At 35.8% G+C, this 23,122-nt stretch overlaps 2 pseudogenes; both read right to left on the reverse strand.

The window, feature by feature from the left end:
* Positions 1 to 7,500: 7,500 nt before the first annotated feature.
* LOC118028303 (uncharacterized) lies at positions 7,501 to 11,239 on the reverse strand (annotated as a pseudogene).
* A 7,265-nt stretch (positions 11,240 to 18,504) lies between these two features.
* On the reverse strand, positions 18,505 to 21,596 carry LOC118028321 (uncharacterized; annotated as a pseudogene).
* Positions 21,597 to 23,122: the final 1,526 nt, after the last annotated feature.

The following is a 23,122-nucleotide window of genomic DNA, read 5'->3' on the forward strand; positions in this document are numbered from 1 at the left end:
TTTATCGTATGGAAAAACTTGTGCCATCTATCGAGGAAGATAGATCAATTAAAGGTAGAGAGCTGGAGGCAGAGAAAGCCACCCAGCCACCCAGCATCTTCGTTGGAAATGAAGTATCCTTTTATCATTTATTATTTTTTTTACCGTGATTTTGTATGATAAATATATATTGAGTTCTAAAATTATATTATAAAAATTGTTATTATAATTTTAAATTTTAATTTGAGAATTGATGGAGATATAGCTCAAGTTATTGATTGAAAAAATTAATATGAGATAACCTAAATAAATATATAATTAAAAATTATTATTATTATAATTTTAAAATATGATAGAAGAGTTGAATGAAATAAGGCTTAAATTATATGTAAGGAGATCAATGTGGGTCCAAGTAAATATATACAAAAAAGAAATAATTATTATAATTATAAAATGACAAGTAGATGTAATAGGTGAAGGTAGCCCAAAATGGTCCTGCGGGCTTTCTCTGTCTATGTCATAAAAGTGGGCCTGACTACAGATTGACAGTTCCACTTTAAAAATGATTGCAAAAGTACAATCTCGGCATGCATCATTCGGATTTCTCAATGGCAAAAAACAGATCCACTCATGTTGGAAGAACGAAGCTGCTTGACATTCCATGTTGTGTTACATGGTCCACTCAGTATGTAAGAAGATTGAATATTCAATGGCGTCTTGAGAGGTGTCCTATAATTTTGGACAGGTACTATTGTTACGTGATATGTTGTCTAAAATTTCCTTTTCACTTATTTTGTTGGTTCATTTAGATAAATCAAATTAATTCAGCTAGCTGATAATATGGAATATTAGATAACAGTGGCTGATCAGTTTGTTTTGTTTCCAGAAGTTTTATTCTTCAATATAAACCACTCTTTCTAAGGTTTGAGGCACTGATATTGTGTGTTGTTGTTATCTGGCTAGCTTTGTTTATCCTGATAAAAAGTTTTTAATTTAGGCATGTCATTTGCTGGGTTTTAAAATATTTTCATAAAAAAAGGATTATTGAAAAATAAATTATTTTTCATGGAAAATAAAATAATTGCTTTTATTATTTGGCCATGTTAGTTATAAGAAAATTTTTAAAAATAATGTATTGATGTTTGAAGTTAATTATTTTTAATGAGTATTAAAGATATTACTGTGTGTGTGTGTGTAAGATTTCCTTTTGAATAGATACAGAAAAGAAGGAATATTCAATTGCATGTAGCTAGAGTTTTGTACTGTAGTTTGCCCTTCTTGAAGAGAAATTTCTTTTTTAAAAAAACAAAAACCTTATCTTTTTATCAATGGTGACATTCGCTATGAAATTTTAAATTTGAAAATTTTGTCAATTATTTAAGAAAATATATAGAAAGCAATATTGGCCACTTCTTTTAGGATAAGTTCGGTTTTTATTACATCGTCAAGATTCCTAGTTGTATTACTAATTTGTCAATAATACTGAAAGAAGTTTATTATCCTTACCAATAAAAACACATCAAGAGCTTATTATAATTTATTTTTGTTTATCAGAAAACAAAAAAAAAATTGTTTATGTTGTATTAATTAATTTTATCAAGAGCTTAGTTGTATTAATTAATTATTATTTTTTTGTTTATTTTGATGTATTAATGTTAAAAATAAATTTTAAAAAATAAAATTTTTTTTCAATATATTTCTAAATAAAAAATAATTTAAAATACAATCACTACCACAATCTTTCAAAAACTCTAAATATTCTGGTGGGAGAAGAATCTGAAGAAGAATGAACACCAAAGATAGCAATCCACTGTCCCCCATATTCTATGGAGTCAACTTTGAAGTTGTTATCATTCCATAAGACTAAAACACCACCGGATTTCCCAACAGCATCTATAGAAGTCCATCTAATATCCTGTTATTTCTAAAGAAAGTTGACAAATTTTTCGGTGCAAGCTGCCCACCTAGTGGGATCGCGACCAACTTTAAAAATTTAAATAATTTTTTAAAAGAACAAATTTTTCACATCTTACTTTTTTTACAGAAAAAAGATCTTTAAGAAGTTTCCACATAATATTATAATTATTATTGTACGGTCTTTGTGTTGGAATTTGGATTGTTTATTACTCTCCAAAAAAAATATGTAGTAGAAAGGAAATTGATACAAATGAAGGCAATAAATTACATGATTCATGACATTCACCAAGTTCATCTAAAATGATGTTGATTATTACATTTTGCCAAACAAGTTGCTTTTCACAAACGCCCAAGTATACTGTAAAAATTCAGCCAATAACATTTCTGTGAACCATTATATCTTCCAATTCCATCGTGGAGAATAGCTTTGGCCATCAAGTTGTAAGCTCTGTAGAAACTTGTCGCATTGTTGGCCGATAATGGGGATCGGTCTGCAAGCAAGCAAACGCCAGTTTTGCAACATGTGCCACACCGTCAGCAAGTTCTTCTAAGACATCCTTCAAGACTGTATTGTGACCAATTGGTGGTGATGAGGAGGTGGACGCAGATAACATCAGAGATGAGATGAAATCGCCAGGATGCTTTCCCATCATTACTTCCAATTGGTGATGATAAAATTATTTTAATATATTTTAAAAAAGCAACCAACACTATAAAATCAAACGCTACCTTGCAGACACTATCTCAAAATATGCCATAGGAGAAATCTATTCTCTTTCAATAGCAATTGCCATTATTCCTCCACCAAACAGAGACTGGGAGAATACTCCTGCAGTCTTCTGGTTTGATAGAAGACAAAAGTTTTGGCAATCATGATCCTACGTGGACAACACGGATGCAATCAAAGAATGCATTGCTGTGATCTTTCTGTGCCTTTTCTTTACTTATTTTAACACAATCACTTAAACAATTATTTTGGAATATGGTCCCTGCACTTGTAATGCAAATTACCCAACACGATAATATTATTCCCACCTGTCCATCCATGGAGTTTTTTAATCGTATCCTTCATCCACCAAGAATCTTGAGAGAGAGAAAAATAATAGCGATGGAAGAAAAAACTCAACATGTAATTTTATACACGCATGGCACAGGTCAACCAAGATTCAAAGGTCATGCCTTGCCAAAAACCTCATGATTTCAGTTCAGAAGAAAACAACAATACTCCAGGGGATGATTAATTTCTCCTGCAGACCAGGATATTGTAAGAACTGACAGAAACAAATTTACGAGCCTTGGACAATGCAGAGCTCCCTGTGCATCGCGCGTAAAGAAGGAGATTTGATGGTATGGCAGCATGGACATGCATGGATTCTGCAGATGGTGCTTGGTGGTCAAGATCTAATTAAACTTAGGCTGGCCATCCAATAGAAAAGTTGATTGATCACATCAAAGAGGTCCTGATCACAGCAAAATAAGATAGACAGTTGCGTCTGAAGAGGTGTAGAATACTATGGTCTTCCATTCATGACTGGATTTCTTTGGGTTTCAGCTATGGTGATGTTTCCCATGAAATTCATGTCGTTAATTTGCTGTTGGTTCGAAAGGAGATTAGGAGCGTTCTTGGCACTTCTTTGAACTGATTTTATTTTGTTTGTAGAAATTCATCTCTCTAGCTCTCTCAGCCTAGCCTCTGTTTAACATGATCCGCGGAAAATAGTCGTAATTCTAAAATTATTTTTAAAATTATCAGCAGTATGTGTAGACTAATACGGGGATTATTGTATAATTATTCATTTTCATTTCGTGAACATTTTGTGTGACAATCAACATTAATCAAGATGGAATATTCAATTGCGTCACAGAAGGAGTACGTGTAGACTAATTTAAATTGTCGTTCTAGAATACTTGTGTTGGGGTTTCAACTACGGACCCATTCTCTGATTATTTTTGTTTATGAAATATAAGAAATATATTATTTTGCACCATTATGTGCTTAATAAAATTATTATATTCCATGATTAAAAAAAATACGAGACTGTGCATTGGGTGATCATCCTTCAAGGATTTTTTATATTATTTTCTTGTTGTTTCTCCTAGTTTTTCATTGCTTGTGTTAAACAACAAATCTAACTCTCTTTAATCTTTATCTCCCTTAATTACCCTAATTATTTTAGGTTTTATCTATGATGTGAAATGCGAAATTTACAATTAATAATAGCTAGCTGATTGGTAAGAGATGAAGACTATTTGTATAATGCCAATCATTGACTTGGATGTTAAGAGGGTTTTTCTCCTAGTTTTTCAATTAATAATAGCTAGCTTGTACCCCACCGTTCCATGACTCCTGATTATTAAGAGATGAAGAGTATTTTTATCCTCCCAATCCTTGACTTGGATGTTAATATTGTTATTATTTTTATATTTTAAAAGTGTTTTTTTTTTAAATATTATTATTATTTATATTTTTTAAATTGATTTGATGTGTTGATATCAAAAATAAATTTTAAAATATAAAATAATATTATTTTAAAGTATTTTAAAACAAAAAAAATACTTTAAAAATAATCATTGTCACAATCACTACAATATTTAATAATTTTATCGGCGGAATTTTTTTGTCGGTGTGAGATTACGATTCTATCCGTGAAAATTTTACTAACTAATTTACCGATGGAATCCATCCGTTGAAATAATATTCGTTGATAGTTTCATCATTTATCGCTAATTATGTTGGTAAAAAAAACCGGTAGTTTTACATACAGAAAATATGAGCCAGAAAAACAAAATTCACTTAATTTCACCAGTATTTCCCTTGAAAAAATTTACATATAACCAAAAAAAATTGGAATGACAATATTTACATGCATGCTGAGCCTTCAGACGAGAGCCATGGATGAGAACTTGTAGAAAGAAAATTAGGAGCATTGGCCACCAGTGAGCTGTAGATATTCAAGTCAATCACAAGTCATCCCACTACAAGACTTTAGGATAGGGCCAATAATTGAAACCAATAAAGGTTCTGTTGGCAATTAAATATATATTGATGGTATAATTTTACGATTCAACTCACGATGTTGAACACCATTGATTTTGTTGGCAAAAGAAAAGGCAAAGAAACAGCTCTTAAAGAAAAAAGGAAATCAAGTACGTCATAAATGATACTAGGCAGATGAAGTCAAGATCTGGTTCTGTTGGCAAAAGAAAAGGCAAAGCAAAGCAGAACAATCCAAAAAACTTACAGCTCAGAGATTGATTTGTGACTATTAGTCTGGCTGCCATTCTACAGCCATTGGTGGAAACAATCAGGCAGAAAATAGACTGCTCTGGCGCCCTTTTCTTCTTCTTTTAATTTTATTATTATTTCTTTCTTCTTCTTCTTCTTTTTTTACATTAGGGCAATTTTCTTAGAATCTCTGACAATTATGTTTCCGGAACAGTTTGTAGGATATGAACCTAACCCCACAAATTGAGGTGACTTAAAAATAACATTCGTATGCTCAAAATGAAAAAAAGAAAAAAAAGAAAAAAAAAAACGAGAGTAAAGATGCAATACTTTTCATCGGTTTTCCTTTGTGTGTATATTCATTTCCATCTTGCATGGGAGATCTATAACTGATAAATCGGTGTGGAGGTATTCTCAATACTCAACTTGTCAAGTGACTTGTTGAAGATTTTACTTGAGGTTTTTCCAAAAGTATATGTTCATGTTAATTAAGCAGTTTCAATTTCCTTGTTCACTTTTTTCAAATTCCTTGTTCACAGTTTCCCAGATCGATTCAGCAAAAACATTCAGTTCCTGTATGTCACCCATAGTGTACGCATCCTGCGGCTGTTTCTGGGAACATATAAATTCAACTTGTAGATCCAGTGGATGAGGTTTTGAGGTCTAGTGGTCGTTATACTCTGAACTACCACAGTTTGTTCTATTTCCAGAAATTTTATTCTTCAATATAAACATAATCATATTGTGTTAGTATTTGGCTTTGTATATCATAATAAAAAAATTTTAGTTTATTGTAAAATAATTATTCAATTTAAAAATTTAAACTCTAACATCAATTTAAACAACCATTCAACCTAAAATTATCCCTTAAACTACAAGTAAAAGCAGAAACAAATCAAATAATAATAATAATAATAATAATAATAATAATAATAATAATAATAATAATAATAATAATCTCTCGAATTAAATCAATGAATACCAATTCCTATGTTTCAAATCAACTGCCACAACGTTCCTATTCGTCTTGAAAATTGCTTTCTACGGGAACAGCCGTTTTATCCACAACAGACGCATCATGAGGGTCTCGTAACTTCTGCTTTGCTTCAAGTAGTCCATTATTATTGGACTTCAGTTTTTGAATCCCCACTTCACTGGGATGTTTTCAGCTGTTATATTCGATTAGGGTTCTGTTGGAGTTTGCCTGAGGGCTAAGGTAAGGTATACGAGAACATCTTTCTTTAGTTATTGCGAAGGGTTTTGGATGTTCTTTTTTTTGGAGTTTCTTGATCTTGGAAAGATACTAACGGATTTTCTCAAAGAAGCAGGGATCGGCAACAAGGGTGTTCTAGAGTGTTGTAGATTCTTATCCAAGACTTGTATCATTTGATGATGTCATGTGAATTACTAGAAATATGTAAAGTGTATGGCTAACCCAATAATGAAAGTTTCGTAAGGAACTGAAGCAGGCAACCATGAGGCATGATCTATTAGATTTTTTGAAGCCCAGAGGGAAAGATACAGAGACGCTCTGTTTTTGTTTGATAAACATAGACTTTTTTTTACTGTAGGTTTGGTCTTGTCTCAATTCAGGAAATCCCACTTATAATTCAGCATAATCGCGTAAACCCTTGAAAACTTTTGAAAATTATAAAATGTTTTGATGCCAAGGCCCGTTGGCCTTCCAGGTACAAAATTAACCTGAACCTTGAGAGAAAATTATGTCTACAATTCTACAACAGAGTGTTTGAGCAGAAGCAACATTCCTTATCACAGGGCTGGGAAGTACACCACGGATAGTTTTGAATTTTTAATACGAGGTTTTTTAGATTCAAATCCTGGAAAAGGTCGAGGGGGTAGAGATTTGAGATTAGAGGATGGCTATCTCCTATTATATGGATTAAATCTCAATGAACATCTAGCATATTTATTATACAACCAAGTTAGCCTGAAAAATAATAAGATAGAAGTGTGGAAAATATTTGTTTTTATTAAAATTATGTGTGGGTACATCGTAAATTGTTTACAAAATAATACTTGAAGACTTGAATCTTCATGAGTAAGAGATTTGGTGCTTTGCAAGAACATGTAGGTGAAGACCTGACATGTTCATGAGTATTACTTATTTGCAAAATAAATATGGAATTTCAACATGACAAATGACGTTATTTGATTTTCCAGGACGGGTTTGGTTTGATTGTGGAAATTTTGTTCAACAATATTATACGGTCTTTGTGTTGGCATTTGGATTGTTTATTACTCTCCAAAACAAATATGTAGTAGGAAGGCAATTGATACAAATGAAGGCAATAAATTACATGATTCATGACATTCACCAAGTTCATCTAAAACGAAGTTTATAGATTCAAATCCTGGGCTGGAAAATATTTGTTTTTATTGAAATTGTGTGTGGGTACATCGTAAATGCTTTACAAAATAATACTTGAAGACTTGAATCTTCATGAGTAAGAGATTGGGTGCTTTGCAAGAATATGTAGGTGAAGACCTGACATGTTTTTGCAACGTGTGATTTAAAGATTTGTGCAATATTTCAAAAGCAAGTTTGAAAGCTGTACTTGAGGAGCTTGTCTTACTTATTTGTTTCTTTCTAAGAGGAATAAATATGGAATTTCACGGGACAAATGACGTTATTTGATTTTCCAGGACGGGTTTGGTTTGATTGTGGAAATTTTGTTCATCAATATTGTACGGTCTTTGTGTTGGCATTTGGATTGTTTATTACTCTCCAAAAAAAATATGTAGTAGGAAGGCAATTGATGCAAATGAAGGCAATAAATTACATGACTCTTTGGACGGAATATCTAACACAGACAATAACACCTCTTGAAGGGAGGGGGACGCTATTGCTACCTGAGCCACGGGTTTATTGGCGATGACTTGATTATTGAATATTACATTTTGGCAAACAAGTTGTTTTTCACAACACGCCCAAGTATACCATAAAAATTCAGCCAATAACATTTTTGTGAACCAGTATATCTTCCAATTCCATCGTGGAGAATAGCTTTGGCAATGGAGGCCAACGAGTTGTAAGCTCTGTAGAAACTTGTCGCATTGTTGGCCGATAGTGGGGATCGGTCTGCAAGCAAGCAAACGCCAGTTTTGCAACATGTGCCACACCGTCCGCAAGCTCGTTTTCAGGAGGTGGGAGGCGCTGGTCTAAGACATCCTTCAAGAGTGTATTGTGACCGATTGGTGATGATGAGGAGGTGGAGGCAGAAAACATCAGAGATGAGATGAAATCGCCAGGATGCTTTCCCATCATTACTTCCAATGTTAATACTCCAAAGCTATACACATCACATTTTTCATCCACTTTCATTGTGTATGCCAACTCTGCAAATTAAAGAGGCTGGTCATGCTATATATTTGTTTTCAAGTGATTTTGTAAGCTAACCTACTGTAGAAGGTGATATTGAAACTTAACTACATACCTGGAGCTGTGTACCCAAAGGTGCCAGCAAATGACGTCCAATTGGACGAGTCAGGCATGAGAAGCCTGGCTGTGCCGAAGTCAGAGACATGAGCCTCATATTCTGAATCCAAAAGAACATTGTTGCTGGAAATGTCTCTATGAATAATCGGAGGGGAGCAGTCATGGTGCATGTAGGATAAAGCATTGGCTACGCCTTTGATAAGATTCATCCTTTTATCCCAATCCATCTTTCCTGCTTGTTCCTCGTCGTTCAGTACCTTTCTTAAACTTCCCCTTTCCACAAATTCATATACCAAAAATGAGTGTTTGGCATGCGAGCAGAAACCATACAGCTTCACAATGTTCCGATGCCGTATACCCATTAAGACATCAATCTCGCTTCTAAAAGCTTTCAAGCTGCTCATCTCAACTTCTGGTGTTTGGTGGAATTTCTTCACGGCAAGGACTTGTTCTGATGGAAGTACAGCTTTGTATACAACTCCATACCCTCCAGTACCAATGCAATATTTGGAGTCGAATTCCTCAGTAGCCTCAATGATGTCCTCGTAGCGCAGATCCCCACCAGGGCACCATCTCGCGGTAACATCTCTTTGTGGTGTTTCCACTAACCTTTTCTTTCTTCTGCTTTGGAAAAAGATAAGAAAGCCTACAATCAGGCCCAACAAACTACCCAGCAGAGAAAATACAGTCAAAAAGACAACTTTGGGGCCCTTCTTGTGCACAGTTTTGTTTTTCATGAGAGCAGAACAAGCCTCCAAACCAGTTGCATTGCCACACAGGTTGGTGTTGTTGCGAATTGCTTCAAATGGTGCCTCGCGAAAGGCTTTGATGTCAGGAATGGGGCCCTCTAGCTTGTTATAGGATACATCCACCTTAGTGAGGCCTTGCAGTCTACTAAAACTGGTTGGAATTAGACCAGACAACATATTATGGGAGAGGTTTAATACCTCTAGCCGCTGCAGCTGTCCAAGCTCCGGTGCTATACCTCCCATCAGGGAATTCCAACTGAGATCAAGACTTTCAAGAGACTGTAAAGACCCCATCTCAGCTGGAATACTCCCTGTCAATCTATTCTTGCTGATATTCAAAAATATCAGTTTTGAACAGGTACCAAGCTGCTTAAGAATTGTTGCACTAAAATTGTTCGCAGCCAGGCCAAGCCTTTCGAGATAAGATAGCGATGCGACATCAAAAGGAATATCACCTGAAAGTATGTTATCGCTGAGTGCAAGTTCTATCAACTTCAAATTTCCCAATTCTTTGGGAATTCTCCCAACTAGTTGATTTGACGACAGGTCAAGAACTTGTAGATGAGTTGCCTTTCCAAGAGCTGCTGGTATCTCTCCAGAAATCTTGTTACCAGAAATTTTGAAGGCTGTCAGATTGTTAAACTGCTCCCATTTCAATGAAAGTTCACCATGCAATTCATTATCACTCAAATCCATGTAGTTCAAATGAGGATGAGTGCCAAAAGCTTCAGATATGTTTCCACTAAGTTGGTTTCTCTCAAGTCTGAGTCTCACCAAGCTGCTGCAATTTTTCAAGCTTTTCGGGATAGGTCCCGTGAAATAATTGTCAAACGCACCAAAATATGAAAGTAATCCACCAAGGCACACATCTCGTGGTAGATTACCAGACAATCTATTAGAAATTATTTGTAACCCATACAAATGTGTAAGGTTGTTCATTTCTGGAGGAATCGGACCACAAAGATTGTTATCGGCAAGGGAAAGGATGCTTAAGCTTGTTAAATTTCCTAAAGACCTTGGTATTGTACCAGTTAGTTTATTACCCGCAAGGAAAAGTGCAAATAAGCTTTTTAAATTTGTTAAAGATGACGGTATTGTACCGGTTAGTTTATTATATGACAACTCTAAAATAGTGAGAGGTCCTGTTAGGTTTCCGATACAAGTAATGGAACCAGAAAGACTATTATTATAAAGGTAAAGTTCAGATAAGTTTCTTAAATTTTCTAAAGATGCTGGTATTGTACCGGTTAGTTTATTAGATGAGAAAATTAAATGAGTGAGAGATCTCGTCAGGTTTCCAATAAAAGTAATCGGACCAGAAAGATTATTATGATTAAGGTAAAGTTGAGATAAACTTTTTTAAATTTTCTAAAGATATCGGTATTGTACCACTTAGTTTATTAAATAACAAAGCTAAAATAGTGAGAGATTCTAAATTTCCAATTTCTGGTGGAATGTTGCCAGAAATGCTATTGAAAGACAAGTCAAGGATGGAGAGGTTAGAAAGGTTACCTATATGTGAAGGAATGGACCCATAGAGCGAGTTGTTGCGAAGGATAAGCTCAATCAAGTTAGGAAAGGAAGAGAATCTGAGACTATTAAGCGTACCTCTCAAACTAGAATTGGGCAGACTTATGTTGCTGACACTACCAGACTTGTTGCAGCTGATTCCGAACCAGTTGCAAGGGCTGTCTCCAGCCCAAGAAGACAGGAGAGACTGGCTTCGGTTGTCAAGAGTGACTTTCCATTCTAGAAGAGCTTCCGCTTCCTTCCTTCCATTTGCAACTTCAGCAGCTCCAGTACTAGCCGAGTAAGCAAAAGAAGCAAAGAAGGAAGCATAAGCAAGTAAGGAAAAAACCAAAAAAGGTGTGGAAAAGAGAAAGATGTGGGAAGCCATGGCCTTGGTGGATTACTTTCTTAAGAAGGATGTATAAAATGATTTGCCCTGCATGCGTATATATATGCAGGAATTCATTTGTCTCGGTCATGATCGAAGATTTCTTAAGAAGATAGACAGCTGCGTCTTAATTGGACGTCTTCCATTTTTTTTTTTTTTTTTTTTAGATTAACGTGGTATCCAGACTAACTTGCGCGTATCTCGACTAATTTTACAGGTCTTGAAATTAAGTAAGTCTTCCATTCTTGATTGGATGTCTTCGGGCTTCAGCTATGGACCTACGGTGATGTTTCCCATGAAATTTCGAGTGTACCAACATTCACGTGGTTAATGCTTTTGTTATATCAATCAAATGAATCGAAACTTAAGCTTTCAAGTGTGGAACAACATTCTTTGGTCTGTTATGCTTTTGTTATTTTTTTTTTTTTATAGAAACAATGCAGGTTACTTTTCTATGTTTTTTATAGTAATAATCTTTTAATAAAAACAATGCGTCTGAAGAGGTGTAGAATATTATGGTCTTCCATTCAATAATTGCGTGATAGGAGGAGCACGTGTATTTGTCATAATTAATTATTAGAATATTTATGTTGGGGTTTCAGCTAGCTATGGATCCATTAATTCTCGGTTGATTTTTTTTTTTTAATGAAATACAAGAGATATATTATTTTTCACCATTATGTGCTTATATAATAAGATTATTATATTCCATGATTAAAAAAATACTAAACCCTGCATTGGGTGATCATCCTTCAAGCATTTTTATATTTTTTTCTTGTTTTTTCTCCTAGTTTTTCATTGCTTTTGTTAAACAACAAATCTAACTCTATCTCTCTCCCTTAATTACTCGAATTATTTTAGGTTTTATCTATGATGTGAAATCCGAACTTTACAATTAATAATAGCTAGCTTGTACCCCCCCCCCCCCCAATTCCATGACTCCTGATTATTAAGATATGAAGATTATTTGTATACTGTCGGTCCTTGACTTGGGTGTGAATAGCATGTTTATTTTTCTTCATGTTTTTGAAAAAAAAAAAGGCATTCTTGTTTCGAATAAGAAACAAGAATTTATTATTTAATAGATTTTTCCGTTTTAATATCTTAGAAGAGCTTTTGCCTGTTTCCTTCCATTTGCTACTTCAGCTCCAGTAGCTGAGTAGGCAAAAGAAGTAAAGAAGGAAGCTTAAGCAAGTAAAGAAATAAACAACAAAGGTATGGATGAGAGCATAAGCAAGTAAAGAAAGATTCATTTATTTTATTTATTATTATTAGGCTTTTCTAGTTTTCATGTCTCAAAAAATATTGGATGGTCAAAAAGAAGCTTTACTTTTTTTCAATTAAGTTCCCTAACTATGGTCTTCCATTCATGTGAAATCTCAAAAGCTCATAACGTTAAGTCAACCAATGTATGTTTTTCACGAATTCTGGAATCTACAGCTTTCTCGTGTTTCACATTTTCAGCTTCATTCGCATTCACATGTAATTACCATAATTGTGAGACCCATGTTTTGTCCCATCAGATCCAAGGCAAAAATTTAGCTCAAATCCAACCAAATTAATCTAGGTATTTAAAGAAAAGGTTGTCGGAACATTGTTGTCTCTCTTTTCTCCTTTTCTTCTCTCACCGTGACTTTCCTATTAAAATATCAAAGGATTCAGCTATCTTTAGACTTAAGCTTGGTCAATCAGTTGACTTGTTGACCCAACAATAGAATTTTATTAGGTGTATTGGGTTCAATTTGTCCAAAAAAATAGAGGAATCAATGTATTTTATTATTATTTCTTTCTTCTTCTTTTTATTTTATTATTATTTCTTTCTTCTTCTTTTTATTTTTTTTACATTAGGGCAATTTTCTTAGACATGCTGCTGAACATCATATGATAATTATTCTGCAAAATTAATAAGTTTCATATTCAGCTTTGCGTAAGGATCAGTGAGTAACGATGCAATACTTTTCATCGATTTTCCTTTGTGTGTATATTCATTTTCATTGATTTTCAACACTCAACTTGTCAAGTGACTTGTTGAAGATTTTACTTGAGGTTTTTCTGTTAGTATATCTGCTATATAAACAGTCTTCAAATATTAGTATATCTGCTATATAAACAGTCTTCAAATATTACTGAAGGGAGTGAATCATCACATCTTTCAATTCTGCCATGGAAAATGGCTTTGACAATGGAAGCTGTCATAACCCAATTTTGGATTATTCCCCAAAATTCACTTTTTTTTTTCAAAATAAAAATCAAAAAAATAAAATAAAGGCTAGCAATGTGGAGAAAGGTGATAAAAAAGAACTGCAAAAATAGACAAAAATCAAGCTGTAATTTTTGGAGGAATTTCAAGGCCTAATTGTATCCCATTATGCCTAAGAATAGAAAAAATGCAAATTCGAAGGTCAAATTAAATGATTATTGGACGAAGTTGCATAAAAAGAGATATATTATTTTGCACCATTATGTGCTTTTATAATAAGATGATTATATTCCATGATTAAAAAAAAAAATACTAAACCCTGCATTGGGTGATCATCCTTCAAGCATTTTTATATATTTTTCTTGTTTTTTCTCCTAGTTTTTCATTGCTTGTGTTAAACAACAAATCTAACTCTATCTCTCTCCCTTAATTACCCGAATTATTTTAGGTTTTATCTACGATGTGCAAATCCGAACTTTACAATTAATAATAGCTAGCTTGTACCCCACCATTCCATGACTCCTGATTATTAAGAGATGAAGACTATTTGCATACTGTCGGTCCTTGACTCCTGATTATTAAGAGATGAAGACTATTTGTATACTGTCGGTCCTTGACTTGTATGTGAATCGCGTGTTTATTTTTCTTCATGTTTTTGAAAAAAATATTTTTTCCAAAAAAAAAAACAAGGCATTCTTGTTTCGAATAAGAAACAAAAATTTATTATTTAATAGATTTTCCCGTTTTAATATCTTAGAAGAGCTTCTGCTTGTGTCCTTCCATTTGCTACTTCAGCTCCAGTAGCTGAGTAAGCAAAAGAAGTAAGGAAGGAAGCATAAGCAAGTAAAGAAATAAACAACAAAGGCATGGATGAGAGCAAGATTTTTAGTTGTTGTACTAATATGGCAATATTGAAAGAAGCTTATTATCATTACCAATTAAAAATAAATAAAATCAAGAGCTTATTATAATTCATTTTCGTTTATTGGAAAACAGAAAAAAGGAGAAAATATGTTGATTTCTTCCATTGTGAAATATTTCATCTGGCGAATTTAAGTTCGAAATGGGAAAACTCTTTTTTTTTTTTTTTTTTTGAATTAACGTGGGTAAGCAAAAGGTATGGATGAGAGCAAGATTTGGGAAGCCATGGCCTTGGTGGTTTAATTTCTTATGGAGGATATATAAAAAATGATTTGCCCTGCATGTGTATATAATTTTGTATAAAACATGCACAGACTAATTGGTCTATACTGTGAAAATCCGGTAGGTAGCTTGGGTTTCGGTAAAAGAGCAATATAAGAAGTGTTGACATCCATTGGAAGCTTAGCATGCCTGAAGAATTCAATATTCACCATCTGAAAAATTTATTTTTCTAGATAGTTACATGAGAAAGTAAAAGTAAATCCATCTGAAACCTTTGACCAATCATAGTCCCAAACAGCTTGCTTTACTTCCTCTGTAGTTGCATCCTTCTCAAGCCACATGGATTGCTCTATAGATAGTGTCTTTAACCCATGGCTCCCATTGAAACACTTGCTGTCTTGGGTTTAGAGAATAACATAGAAAAGAATGAAACAACAGCATTTTTAATTCCTTGCGGTGTGTTATGGGTGATCCCATCGTGAGTTATCTTCGTAATATAATCTCGAGATGTCCTCACTTTTGCAGCTAGATGGAAGAACTTTGTATTCCTGTCCCCTAATTTACACCAGTTCTGTCTTTATTTTTGCCTCCAAATAGCTTCAACATGTTTGCTAACATCCCATTGTTGTTTGTTTGTTAAGGCATATAATTCGATCCTCTCAGTTTCTGATAGGTCACGGACCTCCATTTCTTCTTCCAACTTATGTATTTTATCCTGCAATTCCCGAAGCCTGCTATCCTGATTACCAAAGACATCATGGTTCCAGGTTCGAAATTTATGTGCCAACAAACTCAATTTCTTAACCAGTGCGAAATTTCCAGGATGTTTTAGCTCGCATTCTCTCCAGAAAGTCTCCAGATCTTTCATGAATCGTGGCAAGACAGTCCAACAATTCATAAAAACAAAACGGCCTCCACCCCCAATTCTCACGAATCTGGCCAAGAACTAAATGACAGGACCGGACAGTCCTCTAGGGGTATATAGTCAAAGACAGTAAAGGAAATTGCAAGAGACAAGATGGAGATGCAAGACTTCTGTCTATTCTGCTCATTGATCTGCCCCAAAACCATGTATAACGATGCCCAGCAAGAGGATACTCAATGAAGTCGCAATTAGAGAGAAAAGACTCGAAGGCCTTTGAACCAGTAACATTTAAGAACCCACTACTCCTTTCACTTGGGTGTAAGGTCTCATTAAAGTCCCCTACTAAGAACATGGGCACTTCAAAGGCTGATTTTAGCATGGTAAGCTCATTCTAGGAAGTTCGTCGTTCAAAAACTGAACTAGCTGCATAGACTCCCACTACGGCACAAGCAAAATCTGAAGAAGAATGAACACCAAAGATAGCAATCCACTGTCCCCCATATTCTATGGAGTTAACTCTGAAGTTCTTATCATTCCATAAGACGAAAACACCACCGGATTTCCCAAAAGCATCTATAGAAGTCCATCTAATATTCTGTTCATTCCACAGAAAGTTGACAAAATTTATCTGTGCAGGCTGCCCGCTTAGTCTCAAGTAGAAAACAAACATCAATCTCATGGTGAATAAGCATCTTTTTAATAGCTTGACGTTTAGCTAGCATACCCAAACAAAAACAATTCCAAAAGTAGATTTTCATGTTTAAAAAGATATGAGAAAAAACCATACCCGAAATAGAGTCTCCGGACCGCTACTGATTTGCAGTCCAATTTTCAAATTCCTTGTTCACAGTTTCTATTACCCTCCACTGATGGAGGCTTGTTCTTTCTAGCTGATGTTACCCTCCCTTCTGCTTCTGTTACCCTCCCCTCTTCTTGCTTTTCTTTTGCTTTCTTTGTTCTTTATTTCCTGGTTTGTTTCTGTTCGATCGCCTCTGTTTGCGTTTCCAGGTCTCCCCTGTGCTGTTCGTCCCCTCGAGTTGTGTCCTCCTGTTGTTACATGCTGCCAACAGTAACTCTTCTAACGATGAATCTTGAAGAAACAGGGGAATAGATTTGAACAGAGCCATAGCGAGAAAAGAGTTCAATTCACAAACGCGCCGTTTCATTTTTCAATTAGTAACGTGTCAATAGACACGTGTAAGAAACTTGTAAAGTCTTTTATTGCAATTACGGACGAGCACCTTGCATGCATATAATGCACTGTAACCGAATGAAAAACTAGAGAAGAAGAACAATACACTTTGTGTGTGTGAAAAGAGAGAAATTCGGGTGAATTTGCTCTCATCCTAGTCAAGTTTAATTTCAATTTATTTTCAGTCATTGAAACTAATTTGATCATCAAATATACCTTGTATTACTCTTTTTGGCACTTAAAGCTTTTGTAAAAGTGACAGTATTCACTTGGAATAAAATTCAGTTGTTCTTAATCCTGTTGAATCGTCACACCTGTTCTGGTCTTTCTCTCTGGCCTTTATTCCCTTTCTTTTGTTTTCGTCTGTCCTCTGTTTACATCCCTGTTCTCTGGTTTTTTTCCTCCTCTGTTTGTGTTCTCTCTGTTTTCTGTGATTTTTCTCAGCTTCCGAAACCCCCCCTGTTCGTTCTCTCCTCCTCTGGTTTTTTCGTTTTTTTCTACCGTCTCTCCCCCGTCCAGAAAGCTCGGCGCCCCCTTTTTTGTGGTCTTTTCTCTGAATGTCCTCTCTTTCTGCCCAGACAATGATCATGGGGGTGAGGCATATTTGGAGATGCATCGTGTAGGAGACGTGGTACATGATTGCAACCGGTTTGAGGCAGTTTCCTTTCTGCTGAATTAATCCACGAAGAAGGTGATGAATAGTGGACACGAAACGGCGTCGTTTAGTCCAAAATGGTTATTTTCAATTTGACCCCTGATATTCTGAAATTTAGCAATTAGGCCCCTAATCATGGAAAATCCCCCTTTTTTTAATTTTACCCCTGGATCAAATTGCAATTGAACCCTTGAATTTCGGCACCATTTACAAAACAGTCCTTTTTTTTCCAATTTAATCAATTATTAATGTCACATTCACCCTCAAGCCCATCACCAATGCAAGAACAAAGGTTACTAATGTCACAGTCAATGGTCTCAAATTCTGGATAATAAATACAGTATTTATTTTTTATTACTTTTTTTTATTTTAGTTTTATAATAAACAATTTTAAATTTTAATCAATAAAAAAATCTTAAGCTCCGGTTATAAAGTTGAAAAAGCTATTAAAATTTATAGAATTTGAGTTAGGTATTTTTAATGTGTAAAAGATATCACTATTTCTGTTTAAAAATAATAAAGATGATATAAATAAATATAGTTATAATAGATATTACAATATTTTAAAATATATGATAAATATAATTAAATTATTTATTATTTATGAATAGTAGATAATTAAATTTAGTTTTGCCACCTGCTTGCGAGAAGAATCTGATTAGCAGGGACAAGTTTCTTAGGTAATGATGCTATGGTTCTGGTTGTCTTTTTCAGTCCAGAATTTCCTTTTGAATAGTAATGACACGACAACTGTACGAAGTTTGCCATTCTTGAAGGGAAGTTTCCTTTGAGAAAAAAAAAAATAAAAAATCCTTGTCTTTGGGCTTCACCTATCAATGGTGACATTCGCTATGAAATCTCAAATTTGGAAAATTTGTCAATTATTTAAAAAAATAGAAAGCATTAGCCACTTCTTTTAGAACAAGTTTTGTTTGATTGTGGAAATTAATGGGAGTGGTTTTTATTAAATCGTCAAGATTTTTAGTTATATTACTAAATATGGCTATATTGAAAGAAGCTTATTATCATTACCAATTAAAAATAAATATAACCAATAGCTTATTATAATTCATTTTCGTTTATTGGAAAACAAAAAAAAACAAAGGAGAAAATATGTTGATTTCTTCCATTGTTGCTCACGAAAACTAAAAATATGCGAAATATTTCATCTGGCGAATTTAAGTTCGAAATGAGAAAACTCTCTGTTTCTTGCATTTAATATACACAAGCAGTAGGCGAAGAAATAGACGAAATGTAAGACTTTGGACTGAATATCCAAGACTGACAATAACACCTCTTGAGAGGAGGGGGACTCTATTACCAGCTGAGCTACTGGCTCCTTGACAGGAAAGTATACTTTAAAAATTCAGCCAATAACATTTCGGTGAACCAGTTCATCTTCCAATTCTATCGTGGAGAATAGCTTTGGCAATGGTGGCCAACGAGTTGTAAGCTCTGTAGAAACTTGTCGCATTGTTGGCCGATACTGGGGATCGGTCTGCAAGCAAGCAAACGCTAGTTTTGCAACATGTGCCACGCCGTCCGCAAGGTCGTTTTCAGGAGGTGGGAGGCGCTGGTCTAAAACATCCTTCAAGAGTGTATTGTGACCGGTTGGTGATGATGAGGAGGTGGAGGCAGAAAACATCAGAGATGAGATGAAATCGCCAGGATGCTTTCCCATCACTACTTCCAATGTTAATACTCCAAATCGCCAGGATGCTTTCCCATCACACTTCTCATCCACTTTCATTGTGTATGCCAACTCTGCAAAAGGGGCTGGTCATGCTATATTTTGCCAAAATAATTTACTGCACCTATTTTGTTTTCAAGTGATTTTGTAAACTAACCTACTGTAGAAGGTGATATTGAAACTTAACTACATACCTGGAGCTGTGTACCCAAAGGTGCCAGCAAATGATGTCCAATTGGACGAGTCAGGCATTAAGAGCCTGGCTGTGCCGAAGTCAGAGACATGAGCCTCATATTCTGAATCCAAAAGAACATTGTTGCTGGAAATGTCTCTATGAATAATCGGAGGGGAGCAGTCATGGTGCATGTAGGATAAAGCATTGGCTACGCCTTTGATAAGATTCATCCTTTTATCCCAATCCATCTTTCCTGTTTGTTCCTCGTCGTTCAGTACCTTTCTTAAACTTCCCCTTTCCACAAATTCATATACCAAAAATGAGTGTTTGGCATGCGAGCAGAAACCATACAGCTTCACAATGTTCCGATGCCGTATACCCATTAAGACATCAATCTCGCTTCTAAAAGCTTTCAAGCTGCTCATCTCAACTTCTGGTGTTTGGTGGAATTTCTTCACGGCAAGGACTTGTTCTGATGGAAGTACAGCTTTGTATACAACTCCATACCCTCCAGTACCAATGCAATATTTGGAGTCGAATTCCTCAGTAGCCTCAATGATGTCCTCGTAGCGCAGATCCCCACCAGGGCACCATCTCGCGGTAACATCTCTTCGTGGTGTTTCCACTAACCTTTTCTTTCTTCTGCTTTGGAAAAAGATAAGAAAACCTACAATCAGGCCCAACAAACTACCCAGCAGAGAAAATACTGTCAAAAAGATAACTTTGGGGCCCTTCTTGTGCACAGCTTTGTTTTCCATTAGAGCAGAACAAGCCTCCAAACCAGTTGCATTGCCACACAGGTTGGTGTTGTTGCGAATTGCTTCAAATGGTGCCTCGCGAAAGGCTTTGATGTCAGGAATGGGGCCCTCTAGCTTGTTATAGGATACATCCACTTTAGTGAGGCCTTGCAGTCTACTAAAACTGGTTGGAATTAGACCAGACAACATATTATGGGAGAGGTTTAATACCACTAGCTGCTGCATCTGTCCAAGCTCCGGTGCTATACCTCCCATGAGGGAATTCCAACTGAGATCAAGACTTTGAAGAGACTGTCAATCTATTCTTACTGATATTCAAGAATATCAGTTTTGAGCACTTGCCAAGCTGTTTAAGAATTGTTCCGCTAAAATTGTTCGCGGCCAGGCCAAGCCTTTTGAGATCAGATAGCGATGCGACATCGAAAGGAATATCACCTGAAAGCTTGTTATCGTTGAGTGCAAGTTCAATGAACTTTAAATTCCCCAATTCCTTTGGAATTCTCCCAGCTAGTTGATTTGACGAGAGGTCAAGAGCTTGTAGATGAGTTGCCTTTCCAAGAGCAGCTGGTATTTCTCCAGATATTTTGTTTCCAAAAATTCTGAAGGCTGCCAGATTGTTAAACTGCTCCCATTTCCATGAAAGTTCACCATGTAATTCATTATCACTCAACTCCATGTAGTTCAAATTGGGATGTTTGCCAAAAGCTTCAGATATGTTTCCACTAAGTTGGTTTCTCTCAAGTCTGAGTCTCACCAAGCTGCTGCAATTTTTCAAGCTTTTTGGGATAGGTCCCATGAAATAATTGTTCGCCGCAGCAAACCGTGAAAGTAATCCACCAAGGCACACATCTTGTGGTAGATTACCAGACAATCTATTAGAAAATATTTGTAACGAATACAAATGTGTAAGGTTCATTTCTGGAGGAATGGGACCAAAAAGATTGTTATTCGCAAGGTCAAGTACAGATAAGCTTCTTAAATTGCCTAGAGATGCTGGTATTGTACCAGTTAGATTATTAAATGACAAAAGTAAACTGGTGAGAGATCTCAGATTTCCTATGGAAGCAGGGATTGGACCTTCAAAATTATTATAGAGCAACTGAAGGGCAGATAGATGTTCAAGCATTCCTACTTCCCTAGGTATGAAACCAGAGAGTTCGTTGCCGTAAAGGTAAAGATACGACAAGTTGCTTAAGTTTCCTATGGACGTAGGAAGAGCACCACTAAGGTTGTTATTTGACAAATCAAGCATATAAAGAGATACCAATTTTCCAACCTCTGGTGGTATGCTGCCAGAAATGCTATTTAAAGACAAGTCAAGTCTGATAAGGTTACCTATATGTGAAGGAATGGACCCATAGAGCGAGTTGTTGCGAAGGATAAGCTCAATCAAGTTAGGAAAGGAAGAGAATATGAGACTATTTAGGCTTATGTTGGTAACACTACCAGACTTGTCGCAACTGATTCCGAACCAGTTGCAAGGGCTGTCTCCAGCCCAAGAAGACAGGAGAGACTGGCTTTGGTTGTCAAGACTGACTTTCCATTCTAGAAGAGCTTCCGCTTCCTTCCTTCCATTTGCTACTTCAGCAGCTCCAGTACTAGCCGAGTAAGCAAAAGAAGCAAAGAAGGAAGCATAAGCAAGTAAGGAAAAAAACAAGAAAGGTGTGCATAAGAGAAAGATTTGGGAAGCCATGGACTTGGTGGTTTACTTTCTTAAGGAGGATGTATAAATTGATTAGCCCTGCTTACGTATATATATATGCAGGAATTCATTTGTCTTGGTCATGATCGAAGATTTCTTAAGAAGATAGACAGCTGCGTCTTAATTGGATGTCTTCGGGCTTCAGCTATGGACCTACGGTGATGTTTCCCATGAAATTTCGAGTGTGGTATTGAAAATGGAATTATAAACTGAATTCTTCGTATTCATTGAATAATTTGATACAATATTTATAGTGTAGCTTCAGTGTAAATAACAGAATTAGCTGTAAATAACAACCTTTTGTAACAGAATATAACTGAATACAACTGAATATAACTGCCTGCCATGCTGAGCATATCAGCTTCAACGTGTTCTTGCTTGTCAGTGCAGTAGCGTGAGCATGAGTAGTTTCTTCCCAGTGCAGCATCTTCATTGTATCACTGCTGCAGTTCTTCCCAGTGTAGTATCTTCATTGTATCACTGCTGCAGACATGTGCTTGGCTGAGTATATTCAACACACCCCCTCAAGATGAGAGTCATGAACATGTCAGGGAGAATAAATGTTATGAACACTCAGCTTGGATAGTAAGGGATGAAACAGAGAGGGACCAAGAGCTTTTGTAAAAATGTCAGCCAACTGGTTTTGAGAAGATACATGAAAAGTGTGAAGAACACCAGATTGAATTTTCTCACGAACCATATGACAATCAATGTCAATGTGTTTGGTACGCTCATGGAAAACAGGATTGGCAGCAATGTGAAGAGCAGCTTTACTATCACAATAGAGAAGAGTAGGCTGGAGTGGGACGTGTAGGTCAGTGAGAAGATTTCGAAGCCATACAAGTTCACAGCAAGTGGAAGCCATGGCCCTGTACTCGGCTTCAGCAGAAGAACGAGAGACTGTGGTTTGTTTCTTGGATTTCCACGAAATCAAAGAATTGTCCAAAAATACACAATAGCCTGTGACTGAGCGGCGAGAATCCAAGCAACCAGCCCAGTCTGAATCACAAAATGCTTTCAATTGTAGGTTAGAAGCAACTGGAAAGAACATGCCCTGAGCTGGAGAGGTTTTAATATATCTTAGAACCTAAGTGGCTGCATCCAGATGAGGAGCTCATGGCTTGTCCATATATTGACTTAAGACCTGAACAGCAAAAGAAAGATCAGGTCTACTGAGAGTGAGATAGAGCAATCTTCCAATAAGGCGTCTGTAGGGAGTAGGATCGGCTAATAGTTGGCCAGAGTCTTTAGAGAATTTCACATTAGGATCCATAGGAACTTTGGCCGGTTTGGAAGCCAACAAGCCAATAGTCTCAAGTATGTCCAAGGCATATTTGCGTTGACAAACAGAAATCCCAAGCTCACTGCGAGCTATTTCTAACCCCAGAAAATACTTCAACTGACCAAGGTCTTTAAGCTTAAACCTGTCGTTAAGCATGTGAATGAATATGGAAACAACAGCTGAATTATCACTGGCCACAACTATATCATCAACATAAACTAATATAGCAATAAAT

The sequence above is a fragment of the Populus alba genome, chromosome 15 (assembly GCF_005239225.2).
Source record: "Populus alba chromosome 15, ASM523922v2, whole genome shotgun sequence".
Taxonomy (NCBI): domain Eukaryota; kingdom Viridiplantae; phylum Streptophyta; class Magnoliopsida; order Malpighiales; family Salicaceae; genus Populus; species Populus alba.